The 17,563-nt window shown below is 49.6% G+C and overlaps 1 long non-coding RNA gene across 1 annotated transcript; it reads left to right on the top strand.

Moving 5' to 3' along the window:
* The first annotated feature begins 13,056 nt into the window (after nucleotides 1-13,056).
* On the top strand, nucleotides 13,057-14,115 carry LOC310918535. The gene is made up of 3 exons (XR_014591680.1): nucleotides 13,057-13,110; nucleotides 13,767-13,934; nucleotides 14,039-14,115. It is a non-coding gene; the product is annotated as an uncharacterized lncRNA (long non-coding RNA).
* The last annotated feature ends 3,448 nt before the right edge of the window (nucleotides 14,116-17,563 follow it).

The raw sequence follows: 17,563 nt of genomic DNA, 5'->3' as shown, positions 1-17,563 counted from the left end.
TGCCAAGTAGCCAGGTTTGTTCCTCATCAGCTCCAAGAGAAAAGGGCCCAAAGAAAGCACCCGTGCAGCAAGTCCCACACATTGCTTTCTCCATCTGTTTCCTGAGCAGACTGGAGGAGTTGCCACTGAACAACAGACGACTCAGAGACCAAGGCTTGAGTGCAGAACAATTTTAATAAGTTTAAAGAATAAATGGAGATGGCTCTCAGAGAGCACCAGGAGCAGCCACTAAGATGGAGCTCCCATGTGGTGTTCTTTGGATTGCCCTGCAGAAAAAGGAAGGGCAAGAGGTCCAGGACTGGCCTGGGGAGAGGGGGACAGAAAAGGACAGGAGAGTAAAAGGAGGTAGTGATGGTTCAAAGCTCTAAATACAATTTCCGGAAGCTCTATCTCCATGCCAGAGCCATGTTCTGAGGTACTGGAGACACTTGCTCAAGGACATTGCCAGCAGATTTAGCAGGGACGACATCTGCTGCCACCATAGCAGTTGGTGATGCAGGAGATGTCAAAGCTCCCAGAGCTGATGGGCACTCCACCACAGCTGAGGATGTTGCCAACAGCAGCAGAGGTGGAGGATCCCACGGCAGTGTTCTGTGGGAAGGAGCTGAGCACGGGGCCGGGCAGGGTCACCAGCACAGCAGGCGGCTCAATGACAACGTGGGAGCTCTGGCACTGCCTGACACAGCACTCATTGCAGCTGCTGGCCAGCGGGCAGGGGCCACAGGGCTGGCAGCAAGGGTCACAGGGCTTGCAGCAGGACATGGCTCGGGCTCACAGGTGCACCTAGGATGGAAGGCAGGGAGAAGCACAAAGTGAGGACACATGAGAAGCAGCACTGCACCCAAACCCCCTGCAGCCAAGGCACCTTCTGGCCCACATTGCACTGCCCACCTCAATGCCCAGGAGACACCTCAAACAAGTCCCAGCCTCTCTCCCTGTCTGTCTGCACAAGACCTTCTCTCCCCTGCACTCTCCCAGCACAAGCAGCTCTCAGCACTGGGCTATGAGAGCCCCTCTCAGCTGTGACCTCCAGCCAGGAAAGTGCTGCTCTTGAAGCAGCAGGAGCAGGAGGAGAAGAGGCTTCCCACTCACCTGATTCCTGAGGAGGAGGAGGTGAGAGAAGTAGATGAGAGAAGAGAGACTTGGGCTGCCTTTTATAGCACTCCTGCACTGCCTCAGGGCCAGAGGTTCCTCAGTGGAAGTCATAATTTTGTGTCCAGCTCATGTCACAGTGTGAACCATCCCATCTAAAGATGTGGGTGTGTGTCCTGGTTTCCTGCACTTCTGCCTTTTCATTTCCTGGCTAATTCTGCATGCTTTCCTACATGAAGCGTCATTTCTATAAGTGCTGGGATGAGAGATTCAAGGATTTCCTGGGCAAAACCAATGCTGGGTGCATTGAGAATGCTCAGAACATCATCTGGCAGCAGCCTCTGTGGACACCCGTGTCATTCCTGTGGGTTTGTCGCTGTCCAGGATGTCAGGAAATGGGCATCAGTCTCATGCTTCTTGACCACATGCCCCAGGACTGCCACGGGAGGGGACATGACACATCATTTTCTCTTTTCCTTTTCCCATCTCTCCATGATGCTCTCTCACTGTTGCATGCAGGTTTGCATCTACTGGGAGGGTTGGACCTTGTTGCTACTCTAACAGTGCTCAGAGAAAAATTCCATTGTCTTGATCATTGTCCATTCATTATCTCCCTGGCACAAAATGGGAAAAAACAATCCTCCACAGGAAAAAATCTCCAAAGAGGTATCTCCCAAGAGAAAGATGGAAGTAATGAAGTCTTTTCTCCCTAAAGAACTGGAGGCTTACGGAGGACCTCGTCATACACTTTTAATCATTAAATGGCATCTCCCAAGAGGTCTGAGACTTTCTCAGCACAATCACAGAATCCTAGAAGAGGCTGAGTTGGAAGTGACCCATCAGGTGCATCCAGTCCAACTCCTGGCCCTGCACAGGACACACAAGGACTCCCAGCAAGTACCTGAGAGTGTTGTCCAAAGACTTCTTGAGCTCTGTCAGGTTTGGTGCAGAGACCACTTCCCTGGGGAGCCTGTTCCAGTGCTCAACCACCAAATACCCTCTGGGTGAAAAAGCTTTTCCCCATATCCAACCTAAACTGTGGGAGTTTGAATCACCCCCTGGGCCAAATCCATACAGGCCCAGGAATGCCCAGAGATGTGAGAATTGAATTAAAACCTTCAGGAAATCAAAAATGCATAAATCCACAAAGACATGAAGTAGGAAAACAAGTCTTGTTTTAAATAAATAAAGGATTTTTAAGTAACTTCAAAATATGAACCTGTGTTCATAGGAAGGAGACCTTGTACCTAATTTATAGTTCAGTGCTTTTGCCTTTTGCACAGTTAGCTAAATTCTAGCCATAATAAAAATAATGTAACTTTGCTATGCAATCTTAGATAGAACAGATAAAATTATATGTGTAGAGTTTGTGTAAGAATTTGTGTTTCTCTTCGCACATCAATCTTAATTTAGGATTGGTCCATGAAGGATGTAGAAAATTGGTGTCTATATCTAATTGGCCAAAAATAGAATAAAAACATAACACTCGGAGAACACACACAGAGAGGGCTCACAAAAACAACTGATACCTCTGTTGATGCTACTGCATGGACTGCTACTGATACAACACTCATGGGACACAGACTGCTGAGGCCTCTGCTGCTGTTGGGGCTGCTGCTTCTGCTTCGGACATAGAGACTTGATGTTACCAGACTTCTGCATATACTCCTACAGACTCTGATAACTTTGCTGTCATGGGACTGATGTAACAATGCAATAAAGGAATTATTTTATAAATACCCAGCTTTTAGTATTCAGTGAACATATGTCAAAATCTCAGCACTGAACCTCCCTCAACTCAGCTCCAGCCATTTTTTCAAGTCTTGTCAATGGTCATGAGAGTGAAGAGTTTGGTTGTTGCCTCTCTCCTGGCCTTAAGGAGGATGTTGAAGATCATAGTGAGGTCTGACCACAGTCTCATCTTCTCCTGGGTGAATGGGCCTCGTGACCTCAGCCACTCCTCATATGGCCCCTCCAGACCCTTCCCCATACGCACCGCCTCCTTTGGGAACTCTCCAGTAGCTTATTGTACTATTTTTATTGCGTGTCCCTAAAAGGAGGCATGTGGAGGGGTTGTCCATGAGGGCACACAAACACAGAGAACTGGGACTGGAGATGGTATGGGCTTCTGAAAACTGAGACTGGTGCTTGAGCAACAAGTCTCACTAGGAGCAGGTGAAGCCTTGGGTTTGGGACATGGTAAGGTGTGCCAGCATCCCTTTGTTAGATGGACAAAGCTGGTGTGTCTGCCCACGGATCTAGGCAGCAGGAGCATGTGTGGAAGGTCACATGAATCAGAGAATGCGGTGAACCTGAGCTGGTCTTTGAAGCCCAGCAACGCCTTCAGGAGTTCATTTTCTGCACCCTGGAGGACATGGATATCCAGGGAATGATATTTGGAGCACTTCCTGGGACTGAAGGCCAACGACTAACCAGAAATTTTGAAGTACAGTTGGAAACGTCCCTCCGTGTTGGCATTAGCAGTGAAGACACAAGTCATTTGCACAGGGAAGATGGACACCTGGAACAAAATCTTACATCCCACTGGAGGTGTTGTGTTCCCAGGGAGAGAGATTACACTGTGTGCAGTTTGGACTGTGTGAGGTTTGGATCACAACTGTTTGTTGCCAGGTGTGCTGAGCACAGACCCTAGGCCAGGAAATGAAGGAAGACTAAATAGAGATGAGGCTGTGTGGGCTGTCCCCAGGTGATTTTTTTCCCATCCCCACTCCTTTGGAGCCAAAATCTCCATGATGGCCTTTGGCTGCCAAGTAACCAGGGATGTACTTCATCAGCGCCAAGGGAAAAAGGCACAAAGTAAAATCCGGTGCAGCGAGCCCCACACATTGCTTTCTCCATCTGTTTACAGAGCAGACTGGAGGAGTTGCCACAGAACAACAGACGACTCAGAGGCCAAGGCTAGAATGCAAAACAATTTTAATAAGATTAAAGAATAAATGGAGATGGCTCACAGAGAGCACCAGGAGCAGCCACTAAGATGGAGCTCCCATGTGGTGTTCTTTGAATTGCCCTGCAGAGGAAGGAAGGGCAACAGGTCCACAATTGATTGGCCTGGGGAGAGAGGGACAGGAAAGCAGAGGAGAGTAGAAGAAGAACGTGATGGTCCAAAACTCTTGATACAATGCCCAGAAGCTCTATCTCCTGGCCAGAGCCATGTTCTGAGCTCTTGGAGATTCTCACCCAAAGATGCCAAAGATGTTCCCAGGAGATTTAGCAGGGACGACATCTGCTGCCACCGTAGCAGTTGGTGATGCAGGAGATGTCAAAGCCCCCAGAGCTGATGGGCACTCCGCCACAGCTGAGGATGTTGCCAACAGCAGCAGAGGTGGAGGATCCCACGGCAGTGTTCTGTGGGAAGGAGCTGAGCACGGGGCCGGGCAGGGTCACCAGCACAGCAGGCGGCTCAATGACGACGTGGGAGCTCTGGCACTGCCTGACACAGCACTCATTGCAGCTGCTGGCCAGCGGGCAGGGGCCACAGGGCTGGCAGCAAGGGTCACAGGGCTTGCAGCAGGACATGGCTCGGGCTCACAGGTGCACCTGGCACAGAGGGCAGGGAGAAGCACAAAGTGAGGACAGATGAGAAGCAGCCCTGCACCCAAACCCCCTGCAGCCAAGGCACCTCCTGGCCCACATTGCACTGCCCAGTTCAAAGTCCAGGAGACACCTAAGACAAGTCCCAGCCTCTCCCTCTCTTTCTGCACAAGACCTTCTCTCCCCTGCCCTCTCCCAGCACACGCAGCTCTCAGCCCTGGGCTACGAGAGCCCCTCTCAGCTGAGACCTCCAGCCAGGAAAGAGCTGGTCTTGAAGCAGCAGGAGGAGAAGAGGCTTTCCACTCACCTGGTTCCTGAGATTAGAGAAGTGGATGAGGGAGCAGAGACTTGGGCTGCCTTTTATAGCACTCCTGTACTGCCTCAGGTGCAGAGGCACCTTCGTGGCAGTCATAATTTTGTGGCCAGCTCATGTCACAGTGTGAACCATCCTAGCTAATGGTAGGGGCTGTGTCCTGGTTTCCTGCACTTCTGCCTTTTCATTTCCTGGCTAATTCTGCATGCTTTCCTGCATGAAGTGTCATTTCTCTAAATGCTGGGATGAGAGATTCAAGGATTTCCTGGGCAGCAACAATGCTGGGTGCATTTAGAACGCTCAGAACATTGTCTGGCAGCATCCTTTGTGGATAAATGTGTTCACCTGTGTCATTCCTGTGGGTTTGTCTTTGTCCAGGTTGTCAGGAAATGGTCATGTCTTGTGCTTCTTGTCCACATGCTCCAGGGTGGGTACATGATACATAATTTTCTCTTGCTTTTTCATTCCCTCCATGGTGGTCACTTTCTGTTCCACACAGGTTTGCATCTCCTGGGAGGGCTGGACCTTATTGCTAGTCAAACAGTGTTTAGAGAAAATTCACGTTAGGTTCATTTGCCTCATCGTCTTTCTGTGCAATCTCTTTGATTCTCCTGGGAATACCAGTTGTCTTGTGCCTGATCCTTGTCCCGAATACTTGAGTCATTTTCTTGTCCCCAGTATTTCCTCAGCATAGTTCCCAGAAATGCAGACCATTTTTGTCTGTTCTTGTCTCTTTGCTGACTATGTGAGCGTACTAATTTTTTTGTGATTCCATGCAGGTGTGTTTGAGCACACATGCATCATTCTGTGCTTGGGTGACCTTCCTAAGGGCATGCTCAGGTCAGAGCAGCAGAACTCCTCCCTGGAGTGTTCATGATCTCAGAGAGGAACGTGTTCCCTTTGACTTCAAGAATGGCACTTGGTCTGGAATCTACAGCTGAATTGTCATGGCTTTGAGCTGGCAGAGAAATCAGCTAGCAACTGAAATCAGCTTCTTCCTCCTGTACTCTCCATTTCTTCTTTTATGGAAAGGGAGAAAGACCAAGGAAGCCTGCTCACTTCTGCAGGTTGTTATCATTCAGTGGATCCCTTTCTGGTGTAATATTGCTGGTGACCAGGGTGAGACACAGGGTGAGCCTGTGTCTCTGTGCACCCTGCCAGATGCACTTCTACAGCTCAGCAGCCAAGTGCTGACTGAGCAGGGTGGAAACCTCCCAGCAAATGGATCTTGGATGGAAAGAGCCCATAGTCAAGCGTAGGCGTGCTGAGATGTAGGACAGTTGGATCTACCCTCATAGCATAGCTGAGTGCTGCTCCCTTCCTTTTAGTGGCTGTTGAGGATTAGAATCTTCCCTTTTGTTTCTTTTTCCTCAAGGAAATTTGTCCTTTGAAAATAGTAACAACCGGGTACTTAAGAACAACAAAAGAAGTAGTCAAGCTCAAGAAAGAAGGGCATCTGGCTGCAATTCTCTTATCTGAGGGTTTCTCCTGGAGGGCACAGATGCTGAGAGATTTGGACTGGGAAAATGGGCTTGGGTGCAGCACCTAGCTCTCCTTCTCTCTCAGCATTCAGAGGGGAGAGAGGCTGCAGCACTGTGGGGAGAATTCATCACCACTGCGGGGTTCAGACTCCTGCTGCTTTTCTACCATGCGTGGAGCTCTGCTTGTAAGAGCAGCTGTTGCACTGGGACCTTATTAACACTCTACCTTACTAAAAGAGGGACTTTTCACCATATGTTTGGGTGCCCGGAATCCCATCCCCACCTTTCCCTGCCCTGCTCAGAGCCAGGCCACTGCTGCTGTGCCCCCACTGCTTCTTCTGCGCTGCTCTGGCTTTCACTGCACTGTAGCTCTGCAGCCTCTGCCTGCTGCGACATCCCACACTTCCAGCTATAGCTGCAGATTTTCTGATACATCTTGCCCACCACCCTGGGATTTTTGCTCAATCCTGCCATTCCAGCTTGTTGCTCTCGTGAGTCCAGCTGGGGCACTGGGATCGTCTGTCTCAGGGCTTTGTAAAGCAAAGCCTCTCTTCCATCCCTTCCCATCTCGGTCAAGCCGCCATTGCCGCCATGATCCCTGGGCTCGCCCCACAGCACCCCCTGCAGGCTCGGGGGAATCAGTGCACCTGCCCTGCCTGGCCAGGAGCCACCAGCGCCCCTGCTGGCTGTGACCGGAACTGCACCAAACGGGAAAGTGCCCGCGGCCAGGAGAAGGCTGTGACTGCGGGTCTGGGGCTGTTTGTTGTCAATGCAATAGTTGTTGTTGTCTCTTTGCCTTATTACACATTCTAGTAAAGAGCTATTATATCTATTCTCATATCTTTGCCTGAAAGCCTGTTAATTTCAAAGTTATAATAATTTTGAGGGAAAGGGTTTACATTTTCCATTTGCAAGGGAAGATCCTGCCTTCCTTAGCAGACACCTGTCTTTCAGACTGTTATGGGGGAATGTCTGTACTAAATGATACGTGCTAGGAATAAAGTAATATAAAAATAAGAAAGCACAAGCTGATGCCGGGAAAACTGATCTACATTTGTCAGGGAACAGGCGGCTCCAGAGAGGTAACCAGAAATCAGCAATAGAATAGGAGTCGGCACCACGGAGATAGGCCATCAATGGTGATTAATCGAGGTTACCCCTAGATGATTAAAATTAGATATGCCTTAACGACTGGGCGCACCCGCTGATCGAGCCAATATTGCCTCCTCAGAAATCTCATCAAATCTTCTGTTCTGCCCAGAAACTTATTCAGGATGACTGAAGACTCAAAAGAGGACACATGAATGTACAATCTGAGCAAAGATGGACAAAGGAACCCTGCCTCAGGGAAAATTAACTGTATAAAAACTGGACAAATGGTGGCGGGATTTGTGAATGGGGGAGGACAGGTGCGATAGAGGCCTGTCCATACGTTCACCCAGTCTCAATCCCAGGATCGGGACTGTCTTTTTATCGTGGCTTTCCGTGTTCGCTGTTACATGAAAAATAAATCCTATTTTTTATTTTTCAAATCTGGCTGTCTCATTTATAACAAGACCAAGACAACGTCCTTACTGGAACTTTAGCTGATGGTACTGCCAGGAGGCTTCAGCCAGGCCCAACTTATGTTCCCACAGAAGAAGCTCTCAAGCTAAAATTATAGTACTTGGCCCTGAACAGAGTCACAGCTCCAGCTGTGACATATCTGTGCCCGTATCAGGCCATGGACCTCACCAAGCTCAGTTTGGACTCGGACATATGTGTGACCTCTCACCCTGACTTGGGACTTACCTTACCTCTATGAACACTCCTGAGGATTGCTGGATATTATTGAAGCTTGAATACTGATATGAAACCTCATCCTGACCTTGAGTCTGACTCACTGACAAGTCTTTCCAACTTGACTCCAGAAATGTGTAAGACAGAAACTCAAGGCAGAACATGAGCAGGACATCATAAAAGTTTGTGAACACTTGCCGCCCAGAACCTTACAGGGATTTTGTAGAAAGCTGGGGCAATTCTTATGTCTGTGGCATGCAGTGGCTGTGCAGAACATTCCCATAGCTTATATAACTTTGTATTGTGGGTCCAAAAGGAGACATGTGGAGGGGTTGCCCATGAGAGTTCTATACACAGAGAAGTGGGACTGGAGACCGTTTGGGCTTCTGGAAACTGAGAGAAGTCCGTGGGCAACAGGTCTCACTAGGAGCAGGGGAAGCCTTGGGTTTGGGACAGGACAAGGTGTGCCAGCATCCCTTTGTTAGATGAACAAAGCTGCTGTGTCTGCCCACAGATCTGGGCAGGAGGAGCATGTATGGAAGGTCACATGAATCACAGATTGCTGTGAACCTGAGCTGGTCTTTGGAATGCAGCAGCATCCTTCAGCAGTCTGTGTTCTGCACCCAGGAAGACATGGATAGCCAGGGAATGATATTTGGAGCATTGCCTGGGGTTGAAGGCCAAGGACAAACCAGAAATTTTCAAGTACAGTTGAAAACATTTCTTCATGTTTGCATTAGCAGTGAAGCCACAAGTACTTTGCACAGGGAAGATGGACATCTGGAACAAAACCTTCAATCCTTTTGCAGCTCTTGGGCTCACAGGGATGGAGACTCCCCTGCACAGACTGAGGGTGTTACCAATCCCAACTTGTGACTGACCTCAGCCCTGTGTGTCTGGGCAGCAGCTGGCCCCTGCCAAGTGTTGAGGGACTGTGTGAGGTTTGGATCACAATTGTTTTTTGCCAGGTGTGCTGAGCACAGACCCTAGGCCAGGATATGAAGGAAGACTAAATAGAGATGAGGTTGTGGGCTGTCCCCAGGTGATTTGTTTCTCATCTCCCCTCCTTTGGAGCCAAAGTCTCCATGATGGCTATTGGCTGCCAAGTAGCCAGGGATGTTCTTCATCAGCTCCAAGGGAAAAGGGCCCAAAGTAAAATCCGGTGCAGTAAGCCCCACACATTGCCTTCTCCATCTCTTTCCTGAGCAGACTGGAGGAGTTGCCACTGAACAACAGACGACTCAGAGACCAAGGCTTGAATGCAGAACAATTTTAATAAGTTTAAAGAATAAATGGAGATGGCTCACAGGGAGCACCAGGAGCAGCCACTAAGATGGAGCTCCCATGTGGTGTTCTTTGGATTGCCCTGCAGAGGAAGGAAGGGCAAGAGGTCCAGGACTGGCCTGGGGAGAGAGGGACAGAAAACGAGAGGAGAGTAGAAGAAGAAGCAATGGTCCAAAGCTCTAAATACAATGTCCTGAAGCTCTATCTCCTGGCCAGAGCCATGTTCTGAGGTGTTGGATGTTCTTGCCAGAAGACATTGCCAGCAGATTTAGCAGGGACGACATCTGCTGCCACCATAGCAGTTGGTGATGCAGGAGATGTCAAAGCTCCCAGAGCTGATGGGCACTCCACCACAGCTGAGGATGTTGCCAACAGCAGCAGAGGTGGAGGATCCCACGGCAGTGTTCTGTGGGAAGGAGCTGAGCACGGGGCCGGGCAGGGTCACCAGCACAGCAGGCGGCTCAATGACAACGTGGGAGCTCTGGCACTGCCTGACACAGCACTCATTGCAGCTGTTGGCCAGCGGGCAGGGGCCACAGGGCTGGCAGCAAGGGTCACAGGGCTTGCAGCAGGACATGGCTCGGGCTCACAGGTGCACCTGGCACAGAGGGCAGGGAGAAGCACAAAGTGAGGACAGATGAGAAGCAGCCCTGCACCCAAACCCCCTGCAGCCAAGGCACCTTCTGGCCCACATTGCACTGCCCAGTTCAAAGTCCAGGAGGCACCTCAGCCAAGTCCCACCCTCTCTCTGTCTGTCTGCACAAGACCTTCTCTCCCCTGCACTCTCCCAGCACAAGCAGCTCCCAGCCCTGGGCTATGACAGCCCCTCTCAGATGAGAGTTCCAGCCAGGAAAGAGCTGGTCTTGAAGCAGCAGGAGCAGGAGGAGAAGAGGCTTCCCACTCACCTGATTCCTGAGGAGGAGGAGGTGAGAGAAGTGGATGAGGGAGCAGAGACTTGGGCTGCCTTTTATAGCACTCCTGCACTGCCTCAGGCCCAGAGGTACATTAGTGGAAGTCATCATTTTCTGACCAGCTCATGTCCCAGTGTGAACCACCCCAGCTAATGGTAGCGGCTGTGTCCTGGTTTCCTGCACTTCTGCCTTTTCATTTCCTGGATAATTCCGCATGCTTTCCTATATGAAGGTCTCTTTCTGTAAGAACTGGGATGAGAGGTTCAATGATTTCCAGGGAAGTAATACGTCAGCACAGGCAGAATCCTCTAATCAAGGCCGAGCGGCATACTGTGTAGACAGAGGATGTTCACTTGTGCCATTCCTGTGGGTTTGTTCTTGTTCAATTTGTCGGGAAATGGGTGCTACTCTTGTGCTTCACTTCCCCGTGCCAAAGGCCTCCCATGTGAGGAGACATGATGTACCTTCGCAGCAGTGTTCCCTGTTGTTGAGGTGTCTTGGCCTTATATGAGTGCACAGATTTTTGTTTGGCTCCCTGAAAATATGCATAAGCACCTGTGTGTCAGTCTGAGCTCAGGAACCCTCTTCCTGAGGACATGTGCAGGTCAGGGCCAAGGGACTCTCCCCTGGTGTATCCTTGCGTCCCAAAATGTTGCCAGTTGCACTTGTAGAAGGAGCCAATTTACAGCTGAATGGTGCAGCCTTCAGTGTTGTAGACAAGTGTCCAGAGAACTGAAACACAGCCTCCTGCAACCTTCCTTTCTTGATTTATATTCATATAGAAAGGCAAATATATCATGCTGGCCTCTGCAGGCTGTCATCCCTGAATCAACCCCTTCTGGTGCAGTGTTGCTGCTGATCACGATGGGGCACAGCCTTCTCATGTCAGGGCCAATGCAAGATGCACTTCTACAGCTCAGCAACCTGGTGCTGAGGAAAAGGTTGAGACCTTCCTACAAGTACGTATTGTACTGAAGGCATCATGTTCACATATTGCTGTGAGATGTAGGTGAGTTTCTCTGGAGGAGTCAACAGTTTTGAGTCAAACTCCTTGGGTTTTCTAGCCCAGGTTTTCTACATCCCCCCAAAAAAACTGAGTCTCAGGGCCTAGCAATTGTGTCTTGGGAGCAGGAAAATGTGACTTAGGACAAACTAATAAATTCCTGCTGTATTTTCTTAAGCAGGTCCAGCAGCATTGCATGGAAAGAACCTGTTGCATGCTGACTGCAACCCCCCATTCTGCATCCCACTGTGCTGCTTAACGGTATGGGAAACAGAAGAATCAGGAATGAATGAGAGGAAAAGAGTGAAAAAGGTGGACATAGAGTGAAGGCATTTTAGTGTGGGGGTTTTTTTTTTCTGTTTCTCACAATAGGATGAATGTTCTCCAAGTCAAGCCTGGTTTTTCCTCTGATGGTAATGGTGAGTAATCCCACTGTCTTTACCTTAACTCACAGCCTTTTCCAAGTTGCTTTCCCATGACCCATAAAAGATGGAGACTGAGACATCAGCTGGGTGGGTCTGAAAGCTAGTTAAGGTCTCTGTTGTTTTGTAACAATTATGGCTAATAGAAGTGTCTTTAGTGTTTTTCATTTACATGGGTTTTTTTCTGATTTCTGTGTGCCAGCAGGAGCAAATCTCTTTCTCTCACTCTTCCCCTCAGAGGACAGTGGGCAATGCTATCATTCGGCTTTTGTGCTTGTGGGCCTGGGAGCTAGTGGCAGGTTTACAGGCACAGGCAGGGCTCAGCACAGCAGCCTCCTGCCATAGCCACAACTGAACAAGTAGACCTTCAAGGCAAATGTCAGGGAAAAGCCGTAAAAGTGAGCTGCTGTGCTGATGATCTGCTTTCTTGTCCTCCTTCTGACTCTGTTAGAAAACATCTCACATCAGAACAGATGACAAAGAAACAGCAGCTTCCTCAGTTGTCTCAACACCCCTCCACACACTTTTTTCCCCCAAACCATTCATCCATCATTACCAGTACTTTCCAAGCCATCCACTCTCCGTGTTTCCCAGACAGATCTTTCAGACAGTCTTAACTTCCTTGTAGTCCCAAATTTCTGAGGTTCAAGCATTAGGGCTGCTCCCCATGTGCTCCAGGCTCTCCTGTCCCAGAGGTGCTCTGTCTGAAGGGAGTTGGGGATGTGCTGTTGTTAAAAATGGGCAGGAGACAATGTTTTCTCCCTTAAAATGCTTTTATTGATTAGCTCTCAAAAGGGTAGCTCGAGGGATGGCTGAGCTGCTGCTGCTCTTCCTGGTTCATCTTTGAGGAGGAGGTGCGATTCAGCTTTGCAGCTTTGGTTACTGCAGAGCTGGGAGCCCGCCCTCGCAGGTGTTGCTGGAGCTCATCCAGGCCAGCCCGCTTCAGGGGTATCCCCCTCTTTTCGGGCACTTTTTAATTTACAGCGAGATACAAAAAACTGTTTATCAGCACTTTAGGGCATAGCCAGTTCAGTACTGTCTTTTGTGGGTCCGAATTTTGCATCGGTTTGTCTCGGCTGGGGATTTTTGGTGCTGATTATGTTCTGGTTCACAGAAGGATTTTATGGGTGTTTCACTGATTTCCATGCCAGCAGGAAACGCCGATGGAGCGCACGCGGGCAGGAATGCAGACGGGGCGCACGTGGCAGTGGCAGTAGCAGCTGGAGGACGCGCGCGGCGGCCGCTGTGGCAGGGCAGACCCGCGCTGCCGGTTCGGTGGCAGTGGCGGGTCCGGGGGTGGCGGGGGGCTGCGGTGGTGGGCCTGGCTCTGTGGCAGCTGCGGCGGCAGGGGCATGGAGCCAGGCCAGGGGCCAGGGTGGAGGGCCCGGGTGGTATCAGCAGCGGCAGCTGAGGGGGGCGCGTATGGCCCCGGCGGGCCGGGGTGGTGGCGGGCTGGGGCAGTGGCGGGCCGGACCCGCGGCAGCAGAGGTGGCCGGTGTCGGCAGCGGCACAGGGGTCCCGCGGCACCGCTGAGAACACTGGCTTGTTGTAGGGTGAAGAGAGAAGCAGCCGTGCCCTGACCCCCTCCAAGGCGGCGGCGGGGGCACAGGTGGCCCCTCCGGGAAGTGTGGGCGTGGGGAACAAGACCCCTCGTCCCTTCTGAGGCAGGAGCAGCGGTGGGCCGGAGGCAGTGGCGGCCGCGGGGGAGCAGGGCCGGGCTGTTGGTTTTCAAAGAGCCAAAGTGCTCCCTGCCTTTGCAGAGAGACTATGGAGGTGGCCCCCACTGCCACACCACAGGGACTTACAATTAAAAATTATTTAGAACATTAATACACTTATTATACAACAATTAAGAGGATTTTAACACTTTAAACTTTTAACATATGACCAGGAGTTTTTAAACTTCATTTCTTTCACTGTCTGCAGGACACTTCAGCCCTGCAGATGTGTGCAGTGAATGGCTGGGGCTGCACAGGACACTGCATGGCTGTGCCAGAGGAGCAGAGGAGCTGCCCAAGATGTCCTTGGCCTTCCATGCCCCCTTGTCTGGGACATAGGGGGAAAGTGAGGCAGAGGCTCTGGGTTCAAGCCAAGGTGATTTCTCCTTCATGGCTGTGATAAATCTGGTATAAAAATTCGTAAATAAAATAATAATCAAATGTATAATATAATGGTGTTAATAAACTGTAAAAACCTAGCAGGTAGAAATCTGTACCTAGCCGAGTCTCCGCGGCTCCAGCTGTGAAACAAAAAAGCAGGACAAGGACCATCAGACCAAACAAAGACACTAGCCAGCCCTGATAAGAATCACATCCCGTCCAATGCAAGGAGAATTCCTTCTTGAACGGTGAAGCAGAATTCCCCGACGACGAAAACTTCCTCGGCACAATATGCACACCAGAATCAACATAAGAACATAAGACTGGCTGGCTCAATTCGCATAAGAAAATGACCTTCCTGGAACGGATCCACGGGACTCGGCAAATCCGGGAAGGCCATTTAGAAGAAATTTGGACTATTTGGTCCATCCTGGACACCTGTACTGCCTCAGGACAAAAAAACCCTATAAAACAGCGAACTGAAAATCGTTCGGAGTGGATTTGGGTGACCTGTACCTTGGTGTGCAGACCCCTCATCCACCCGGCGCTGCGCTGCAGATATCCTATTTTGTGGTTTTCTCTGTTTGTCAGTGATTGGGATTGTTTGATTAATAAACCGTTTCTTTATTAATCTGGATTTTGCCTATGCATTTATAACAATGGCCATTTTCTGTCTGAGAACTTTTGTCCGGCACAGGTTGATCCACAGCAAGAGGGAATTCCTTGTATGCTTGGGGAGCTGAAGTGCCTCCTGGAGGTCCTAATGCCCAAAAACTAAAAAAGGATCCACTGCCATGCAGGGTATCCCCTTTCTCACAGGACATGTTTAGTGAGGATCCAGACAGGGAAGAACCACACTATCCCAATTTAGAGACAAGTTTAGGAGAAAAACACTCTGGAATGAGTGTTTACTCTAAAAAAATAGTTCCAACAACCTCTTTCCACCAGAAATGAAGACTAGTGAATGAAAGTGAAAAAAACCTCACCCATTTCTTGACAGAATGCCCACACGGCATGGGAAAAGGTGTAAGGTGAGGGTCATGGTTTGGAGACAGACACACGACACCAAAACTTCTTGAGTTCTGAGCAATAGCCTTGATTTATTATTCCAAGCTCCATTTTATAGTGAGGTTGAATTTCCTGGGCTTGGAAAGACTATTGGTTGGGAATCTCTGCACCACCCAGTGTCGCTATGTTGGACACACAAAAGACACGCAGGCAGCAGCAGGTCAAGCCACAAAGATTCTACTTTAATGTCTGACTCCATCCTTATATACATTTTGTACAGAAGGCCAAAGATTGGCCAAAAGGGTCACCACCTTATGAACATCACTGGTGGACTTGACCATCAATCACATTCCTCCTCCTAGAGAAGAAATATGTAAACACATAGATAAGTTGTAAGAAAACAATATTGTTTATGTGAAGCAGCGTGGGAAAGCTGCTGCAAAGGTACAGAATTTCACAGGCAAGAAAATTCAGGGCGACAACCCAGATCTCTGGCCAGAGGTGTGTCTGCATCCAGGGCTTGGATGGGATTGGCTGAGGTCTTTGTTCCCCTATGGACTTCTAGAACAAGGCAAGTAAGCCAAATGGGGTCTGTTATGATCAGACTCATTATGTCCAGCTGTAAACCAGCTGTACATTGTTAAAAAAAGGTAAATAAATGTTAGAACTGTCAGACCTTACCCCTTCCTCACCCCCAAACAAAAGCCAAAAATTCCAGGGAAAGAAAAGAAAAACCACAATAGCCTTCCACAGGGTAGGAAGAAAGGTAGTGCTGGATCCTGCCTCAGGGGGAAAAAGAATCTCAAAGTTTCACAAAGCTTCTTGGGCAAACAGATGGGAACCTGGTGAATATGTGGTTTTGATCCTCTCTTCACAGCAGATGAAGCATCTGGACTAGGTGGGATTTGTCTCTCCAGCTTGGCTTTCTCCAAGGTCCGGGGCCAAAATGGAGCAGCCCCTCATCTTTCCCACCAGCCCTAGCTGACTCTTCGCCTGCTGATTGTCCCCCCTGGTCTCAGACCAAAAGCAAATCATGCAGCTTCACTTCAAAAAAACTGCTGAAGGATTGCTGCAGCAGCTTTTCTAAAGCCAGGGAAGGGAATAAACCGTCTTGCCTAAACTAACAAAAAACAAAGCTAGCCAGACCACCCAGCACTCCAGACACTTGCAGAATGAGGCACAGAAAAAGCAGCAGAAGAACCCAAGGCTCCCCCTTCCCCATGGACACACCTTAGACATAAAGCAAGCATTATTTTGACAAGAAGCAGATGTTACCAGGATAGCCAAATCATCATAAAACCACCCCAAGACATGTACAGACAGAAGCTAGAAAGAAGTAGATTTTAAAGAGTCTAAAACAAAAAAATCAACTTTGGAGAGGATGCAAGAGTGAAAAACTCAGCATTGGGGGCTAAATGTCAGGACCCAACAGAGACAGAAGTGAGGGAAGTCTGCCTTAGGCTGGTCTAAATAAGCATCAAGGCTGAAGGAAGCACAAAATAAAAATGGGAAAGGTGAGAAAGTAGAACAGAGCAGAAGGGAATGAGAGGCTCAGACCATGTTTTCAGAGTATCCAGGCAGGCTCCTTCAAAAGGTTCACATGCATTGAAGCAAGAGAGGCACAGGTTTAACCCATCGGAAAGCAATGGCGACAATCTCCTCAATGGATTCTGGGATTACTTCTTAGCTCCTTGTCTGGTCTGTCAGAGGAGCATTTAGTAAAGGAGGCATCTCCTGCTGCAATCATAGCAGTTGGTGATGCAGGAGATGTCAAAGCCCCCAGAGCTGATGGGCACTCCCTCACTGCTGAGGATGTTGCCAACAGCAGCAGAGGTGGAGGATCCCACGGCAGTGTTCTGTGGGAAGGAGCTGAGCACGGGGCCGGGCAGGGTCACCAGCACAGCAGGCGGCTCAATGACGACGTGGGAGCTCTGGCACTGCCTGACACAGCACTCATTGCAGTTGCTGGTCCCAGAGGGTTTTCCATTCCCTCTCAGGTGAACTTTGACCACAATCTTCTCCTGATGGTCCTTATTTTGGAGAAGCCAGAGCTGTGTTTTTGAGCTCCAATAGAAAAAGCATAAAGTAAAATCCACTACCGAGTTCCCAGCATCAGTTCCTCCAGGTTTTGACCTGAGCTGACAAGAATAGTTTCAACACAAGGAAGGAGAAAGTATTGGAACAGGTTTGGATGCAAAACAAGTTTATTGAGTCTAAGAAAGAAAAGGAGGCGGCTGAAAGAGAACAAAAGCAGCAGGCAGTGTGTTGCAGTGCAGGTGTCCATTGGCCTGGACTGCAGAGGGATGGAGGGGGGCCAACAGGTCCCCCATGACTGGCATTGGGTGGTGCTGAGAAGAAAGGAAGAGAAGGGAAGAGACTGGAAGAAAGCAAGCGTAAACCAAGGGCACAAATCCATTGTTCCAGAGGTGTATCTTCAGTGCAGCTCCATGTTTTGAGGTTGTGGAGGTTCTTGCCCAAGGATGTTGCCAGCAGATTTAGCAGGGGGGACAACATCTGCTGCCATAGCAGTTGGTGATGCAGGAGATGTCAAAGCCCCCAGAGCTGATGGGCACTCCGCCACAGCTGAGGATGTTGCCAACAGCAGCAGAGGTGGAG

This window comes from Zosterops lateralis (assembly GCF_965231275.1).
Source record: "Zosterops lateralis genome assembly, chromosome: 24".
Classification (NCBI taxonomy): Eukaryota; Metazoa; Chordata; class Aves; order Passeriformes; family Zosteropidae; genus Zosterops; species Zosterops lateralis.
This window is presented reverse-complemented; position numbering and strand designations above follow the sequence as displayed.